Below are 7,467 nucleotides of genomic sequence, written 5' to 3'. Positions count from 1 at the left end.
TGCCGCCCTGGCGGTTTATGAATGCCGCCGCCGTGATGTTGTCTGTCCGTACTACGACATGTTTCCCCGTCACCACTGATGTAAAGTGTTTCAACACTTTCAACACCGTGGACAGCTCCAGACAATTTATATGAGGGAGTGGGGGAGGAGGCCAGGCCCCTCCCACCACCTGTGACTCGCACATTCGCACCTCTGGACTCGCACCTCTGGATTTTCCTCATGTGGAGGAGACCCAGGGGGACCACTGTGTGTGCCGCGGACATCATGCCCAAGAGCCGCATAACTGACAGCGCTGACACTGTCGTGCGCGGCCTGAAGCGGGACAACAGAGAAGTCAGGGCTTCCCGTCTCGGTGCTGACAGCCTGGCTCTCATGCTGACAGAGTTCATGTCTACGCCCAGATAGACTATCGATTGTGCGGGGACAAGAGCGCACTTTTTCCAATTTATGGCAAAACCCAGCGTTTGCAGGTGCTGCAGAACCTCCATAGTGTGCAGCGCCGCCTGCTCCCGAGAGGGGGCTAGGATGAGCAGATCGTCCAAATAAAAGAGGACTCTGATGCCCCTCTCCCCTAGAGGCTGGAGCGCCGTTTCCATGCACTTGGAAAAAGTGCGGGGGGCTAGTGAGTAACCAAACGGCAGACGGTTGAACTGGAAACGGGCCCCTTGGAAGGAGAAACGCAGGAATTTCCTGTGCCTGGGAATGATTTGGATGTGAAAGTAAGCGTCTTTCAGATCCACGGATGTAAACCATTCTTTATGGTGCACACATTCCAACACGTGTCTGATGGTGAGCATGTGGAAAGGGCGCTCCATGACATATCGATTGAATTTTGACAGGTCGAGGATGGGACGCAGTCCTCCTGACTTCTTCGGGGTGAGAAAATAGCGAGAGTAAAAACCCTCGTTTTCCTCCCCTGGAGGGACGCGGGAAATAGCTCCGCTCGTCAGCAACCCTTCGAGCTCTGACGTCATTGCCAACACACCGTCGTCTCCAACACACCCGCAAAAGGGGGCGGGGGGGAGGCGAACTGAAGCGCGTAACCCCGTGTTATCAGCTTTGACATCCACGAGTCCATGTGTGTCAAGCCAATCCATGCTGCGCTGCGCTCTGACAGCGGGCGAGCACATGTCTGAGTGCTGTTCACTGACATGGCCAGCAGAGAGCGCAGAGCCCATTCCGCCGCTGGGCGAGACGAGTGATCGTGTCGCCCAGCCCATTGTAGGGCTTTCGGAAAGGGCAGTGGCCGCTCGCCGCCGTGTGGGGCGGGAGCGATCACTGGGTTAGCCCGGCCCCCGCCCCGCCGGCATCGCCGCAGGTCGGTGGGTGGACAAGCGTCGTCGTCCACCATAGGTGGACGCTCATTTCCGCTGCCTGCGCAGCGGGGGCGCAATGGTGACCCGCTCGAGGCAACGGCCTGGTGTGTGCTTGTGTGGGGAACGACTGTCATAACAGCGCTCTGTTTAGAGCAAACAGGGGCTGTTTGGCCGAGGGGAAACAGCTCTTTAGATAAAAGAGAGTGGCCCTTAAAAGGGCCGTTGTGTTTCCGACTCTTGGCTGAAGAGGGACAGTCGATCCCCGCGCCCCGTCATTGCCACCGCCGCTGCTGCTTGCTGGGGGGCTCGGGAGGCGGGTTGGACCAGGTGGGGGCCGCTCTCATGGTCTTCCGGCCTCGTGCAGGCTGACGACCGTGTGGCGTCGTCTGTCGCTGCGGAGGGGGACCGGGTGGGGGCCCCGATGCGGAAGCTTGGGAGGACGCAGCCGTAGCCGATGCTGCAGGGCGCTTCCGCTTGTGTCGGTTGTCATGGCGACGGTGGTGTTGTGGAGGAGGAGCCTTCCACGAGCCGAGCCTCCGAAGCCGCTCAGCGTCCTCCGCCACTTGGTGAAGATGAGACGTGGCAGTCTGTAGGCGCGGCCCAAATAGTCCATCGGGGCCGTACAGAAGCTCGCGTCTAATGTCCGCTGGCAGCTGAGACATGTGGAGCCAGATGTTTCGCTGAGCCACAGTCTGCCAAGCCATTACCCTGGACAGCGCCACCATGGACGCTGTGGTCAGGGTTAGGATGGCGGTCATAGCCTTACCAATCTCCGTGGCGAGCTCCAAGGGGAGGGCGCCGGGAGTGGTGGCCATCGCGGAGACGGCGGAGGCCAGTAAGGCGATATTGTTTTGTGCCGCCAGCCCCTGGGCGGCACATTGGTGGGCCCGGTCGGTGACTTGGGCGCACACTTGATCCTGGGGAGAGGGAGGCGTGGGCTTCCGGTGGCCGAAGAAAGTAGCTTTCGGAAGCAAAATGGACGCCAGGCTCCCCTCCAGGGGAGGGACTGAAGGAAAAACCCGCGTCTGTATCGCCCTGAACCCGATTAAACGGGGCATAGCGAGAGACGGGAGCCCTCAGTTTCCCAGGCTGGGAGAAAGCCTCCTCCACAAAAGGCCAAAGCTCCATGAAGCGTGGCCAGAGTGGGGCCCGTGAAGATGGCGGCTACTGCGCGTAAACATCACCGCTCAAAAGGCCGCGAGCGGGGGCTGGCAGCTCCGCCGGGAGCGCTATGCCCCTCAGCTCCGCCGCCTTCCTGATGATCTCAGGGAGGTCGGCAAAAAGAGCCTTGGCGGTGGAGGCCGGAGCCGGGTGGGTTAAAGGGGAAGGCCGCTCGGGCGATGCCCCAGGCCGTTCGGGAGACGGAGAGAGATCCAGCGGAAAAGCGTCAATCGCCGTCTCAAGGCCCAGTCCTCCCAGGGGGGAGGAGGGGGATCCTCCCAGAGGGGAGGAGGGAAAACCGGTGATGGAGGCGCTGTCGGAGAGAGCGGAGTCAGCGGACTCATGCTCGTCGAAAACGCCGTCCGCCAACGGTTCCAAGACGCCGCCGGGGTCCTGTCTGTAGCTAGTCCCCGCTAGCCTGGCAAACCAGAAAAGCTTCCGCCCGTCGAGTTAGCTCTTTAGATGACAGGCGGGCGCAGAACTGGCAGGAGGCATGGCGGGTGAGAGCCTGGCCGGCGTGAACGGCACCCAGGCAGGCCTCGCAGCGGGGATGGAGGTCCGGCGGGAGGATGTAGCCGGTCCGGCAGGAGGGGCAGATGCGGGCGCCGGCGGAAGGTCTTGGGCTTGACTTCATACTGCGAAGTTCAAGAAAAAGTGGGAGTCGAACAACGGGTCCGCTCTGTATTTATGCAGTAAATGCGGACGTAGTTGAGGGCCCGAGCTGGACGCTAGGGCGGGAAAGAAATCTTCACGACTGCGCATGCTCGAAGGGATAAACCCAATAGCGTAGCCCTTAGAGGGCGAAGCCTATACGAAATAGAACTACCGTTTTACAGAGGAGAATGGCGTCACTGTTTGGCATATATTTGGGCCTTTTTTGAAGAAATGTAAATAGTTCGTGCTTGTGTTATTTTTGCATACAGAAGATTGTTTTAGACAACACAAATGCTTGTGTAGCATTGCTGTGGGTGTTATCAATCAAGAAATATGACATTGTTATGTTGATTATTGGCATAAGTAAATGTCCACTGTATAAGTTACAATGTTTTTCTTCACAATGTGACTCTGTCTGTGATATCAATACATATCTGTAAGATAAATGTTCCCTTTTATTTATTTTTCTGTCTTTAAGTTCATACAATCAATTTGAACATGCAAGTGACTAGGACAAATATTATAATAATCCAGTTTGTCCTGAAAAAAATGATGTCCATAGCTCGACTGTTGACAACAGAGTTAATGTTATTAACAGAGTTAATAAAAACAAAGAATTGTAAAAATGACCTTAGGTCTGTGAGGGTTAAAGTGCCCATATTAGGCTCATTTTCAGGTTCATAATTAGATTTTGAGGTCCCAGAATGTAAGTGTTCTAGGGCTACGCCAATGGAGCACTAGGGATGATTTAAAACTATAAAAAAATTACACAGCTTTATTAAGAGTCTGAGGAAATGTAAATGGGCTGCATTTACCTAACACTTTTCTAGTCTTGACAACTACTTAAAGCGCTTTTACATAGTACAGTAATTCACACACATTCATACACTGTGGCCGAGGCTGCCGTACAAGGTGCCACCTGCTCATCAGATAAACACTCACACATGTGAGTACACTCTGATGGCGGAGAAAATTCGGGGTTCAGTGTCTTGCCCAAGGACTCATTGATATGGTACTGCAGGGCCATGGATTGAACCATAAACCTTCCAATGGGAAGGCAACCGCTCTACCACTGAGCCACAGCCATATGACAACATAATGTAAGTGCACTTTGCAAAATGTTCCAATGAAACTCATCTTTCCCATGCATTCCCTACAACATCCACTCAAAGCAAAAAATGCCCAATTTACATCTTCATACGTAGATTGTTGTGTGGCCTACACTTTTGAAAAAGTCAGCACTGACACACAGCAGACTATTTTTTACTTTTATATTATTTAACTGAAACAACACTATTTTCCCCAATATTAACCACAGTGTGTTGATAGATACACAGTATGTGGATATGCAACACCCACTGACCCCAACCATGCCCCCACAACGTCTGTGCAGTACTAGAATACAAAATGTTGCCAGCGAAGATGCCATGATTTTAAGTCAGTAATCATTTGCTTATTTTCATTTGACAATCTTTTGAGTAGTTTACACATTTGCACAGTACACATTAAAAGAGCATTTTATGCACTTTGATATTATGAATTTATAATGAACTGTAGCTCAATTATCATTGAAAACTCAGCCTGTACTTCTCTAAAAAAAAATGGCATCCTGGAAATCATTGCCACATCCTAGCAATAATTTCATCATAGGATGAAAGTAATACCCAATGAGAGTCATAAAAGAATCAAATACCAACGCATAACAACTTATTAATCTGGTTGTTTTTCAAATTCTTTTTGTCCATGCATGGAATTTCTGCATCTCTACCTTTGGTAAGCTTCCAAATTCGCAAAGCTCATTGTTACATCATCCCCTTTCAAGACATGGAGTAAGACAAAACACAATGAATGAACAGTCTATGAGTTGCAGTGCAGTAATGAGAGGGGGATGTCAGAAGAGAGAGAGGCTAGTGGTGATGTGCTGTCACAGAAGATATTCTCGAGGATCAGATCAGCCTCCTCTGCAGGCTAGACGCTCATACAGAACCACAAAGGCACACACACACACACACACACACACACACAAGTACACATTCAAGACAAATAACATCCACGAGGCACATTGGGCTGTGTGCAAAGCAAGGGGCATGCACACCAATTCTGAATAAGCAGCGACTTGACTTGAGCTTCGACGATCCTGAGGGCCTCGCATTTCCCAACAATCCATCATTCCTCATTCTCTGCTGCTGACGCTGACAAGGTCACATTCTTCAAAGCATCTTCTTAGCTCTTAGCTCGTGCTCTAAAATAAGCTGTCTCATCCAATTAACCCTTTGTAACAGCATTTGATTGACAAGCAGATACAATAAACGAAGCTCACCTGCCATTTCCTTCAACAACAATGTCAAAATCCAACTTCAAGCACTGCAGTGACATCTCCTAAGAAGGACTCCTCCATGTGAGACGGGAAAATAGACATCAAAGGGTTTCTTCTATGGTTATTCAGGAAGTTGCAGTCAGCTATTAAGTTATCTGTATCTCACCAAAACCGATTTAGAATTTATTATAAATTCTGCTATTAATTCTGTGATATGCTGATCATGGGCCCTGTCAAGGAAACAATCACTATACGCTGTAATTACGCAAGACTCTTTGGTAACTGGTATCTGTTCTGACTTTCCCTGATATATCTCATTATGAAAATGAGTTAAATGGGACTTGTGTTCAGTTTGTGTCTTACTACAAGTACTTTGAGAAACGTTTTTAAACCCGCACCATGCGGCAGTAAATCTAACAGTTGTATGTGTGGTTTTGGGGCTCTTTTGAGAAATCAACCTATAATTACATTTACGTCTTAGGATGTGTTGGCTTATTCATTTCCGGATCAAGGGGAGCCTCTTCCATCACCATTTACATATTTTATGGACATTTCTGCCCATCTCTTCTCACCTATCTCATGTAATTACAATCTTGCGACCCAGGAAAAGGCAATTTACTGAGTGAAAGAATTGGCATGTAAACAATCACATACTGTGATGAAGCAGCTGCCTTAATCTTATGTTAAAATAGGTGACCACAGCAGTATTCTACAGATAACAATTTTTAAATATCCTTTTCCTTATCACCAAAAGCCAGAACTGTAGAGAAAAGACCTTCTCAAGTGAAGATCAATATCAACAGGTTAGTAGGAATTATGTGGCCAGCTGTTTTTTTTTTGTAAGGCTCTCAGAATTCCTACAGTGGAGATACCCTGAAGTCTCCAATGACCCCTGAGTCCGTATCTGACAGTACAGCTTTCAGAGAAGCCTGATATGCTAGTCATGATGAAGAGAAGGAGGGAGTGAGGGCATCTGTGAGGAGTTGGCACTAAATTTAAGTATTTCCTCCCACAGGGGGTGGAAAAAGCTCCCACACACTCCTCGCTCACAGGGCTACAAGCCAGACACTTAAGGTCACAGCTACACAAAATAGCAGGAGAATGTGGTGTATGTACTGTCTGTTTAGAAAATAAAGATGAGTCATTTAGCTTAAGTGCTAGATGTGCATACATACTCAACTTCAACTCACAATAGATGTTACTTGAAAAATACTTTAAAAAGTCAAAAAATGTTTGTGTTTATCTTTGACTTCCATATTGTATTCTGCATCAAACATGACACATTACAGGCAGAAACATAATTGTACAATTTTTAGGTTTTGGGCTATTGACAAACAGACCCCTGTTTTTGTCTACCTCACTGTCAAATTTTCCAATAAAGGTAAAATGCAAAAAAGACAAATCTGTAAAAAATAACTATTGTGCTCTACGTTTTGGGCAATCAACACACGTATCTTCATGCACGTTTGTTAAAGTTGCGGTGACGATTAATGTCACTGATAACCTACACGTGCCCTAATTAAGTATTTTTTGTCAGATGATTAACACACACACTGCTCTACATCTGTCCTGCTTTCTTTTCTATCTTCTATATGTACACCTTTATGCACATACACAGAAGTAGCTTGACTTAGCGAAACATTTACTTCATTCACTATGTATTTTAAACCTTGCCTAAATCAGGACTAGTGTACCATAAACATTTTTCTTTGTTTTTTAAACTTATAATGTATATTTTATTTTACTGATACAAATCTGGGATTTTTTTTATGTGATACATTTGTACAATAAATGTTACAAGAAAATAAATGGTGAATGACCTTGGGGAAATGTTTAAAATTCTTTTTTTTTAACTCTGTCCTCTCTCTCTGTCCTCTCTTTTAGTCTGATGATTTGTCTACACAACTCAAATGTTTCCTGCAGCTAATTGTGAACATTAGAATGTATTTTAAAGTATAATAATACAAAATAAAAAAAAGGAAATAAAAATAAAACTCTGTGCCATTTCTTCTCCAAAAT

At 47.7% G+C, this 7,467-nt stretch overlaps 1 long non-coding RNA gene across 1 annotated transcript in view; it reads left to right on the top strand.

The window, feature by feature from the left end:
- LOC117949156 overlaps nt 1–7,261 on the top strand; it is an 18,376-nt gene extending 11,115 nt beyond the window's left edge. The window contains exon 3 of the long non-coding RNA XR_004657636.1: nt 7,250–7,261. This is a non-coding gene — a long non-coding RNA (uncharacterized LOC117949156). The remainder of the gene's footprint in view (nt 1–7,249) is intronic.
- Nucleotides 7,262–7,467: the final 206 nt, after the last annotated feature.

Source organism: Etheostoma cragini, chromosome 1 (genome assembly GCF_013103735.1).
Source record: "Etheostoma cragini isolate CJK2018 chromosome 1, CSU_Ecrag_1.0, whole genome shotgun sequence".
Taxonomy (NCBI): domain Eukaryota; kingdom Metazoa; phylum Chordata; class Actinopteri; order Perciformes; family Percidae; genus Etheostoma; species Etheostoma cragini.
Note: the sequence above shows the minus strand (reverse complement) of the source record. Positions and strands in the feature narration are given on the sequence as shown.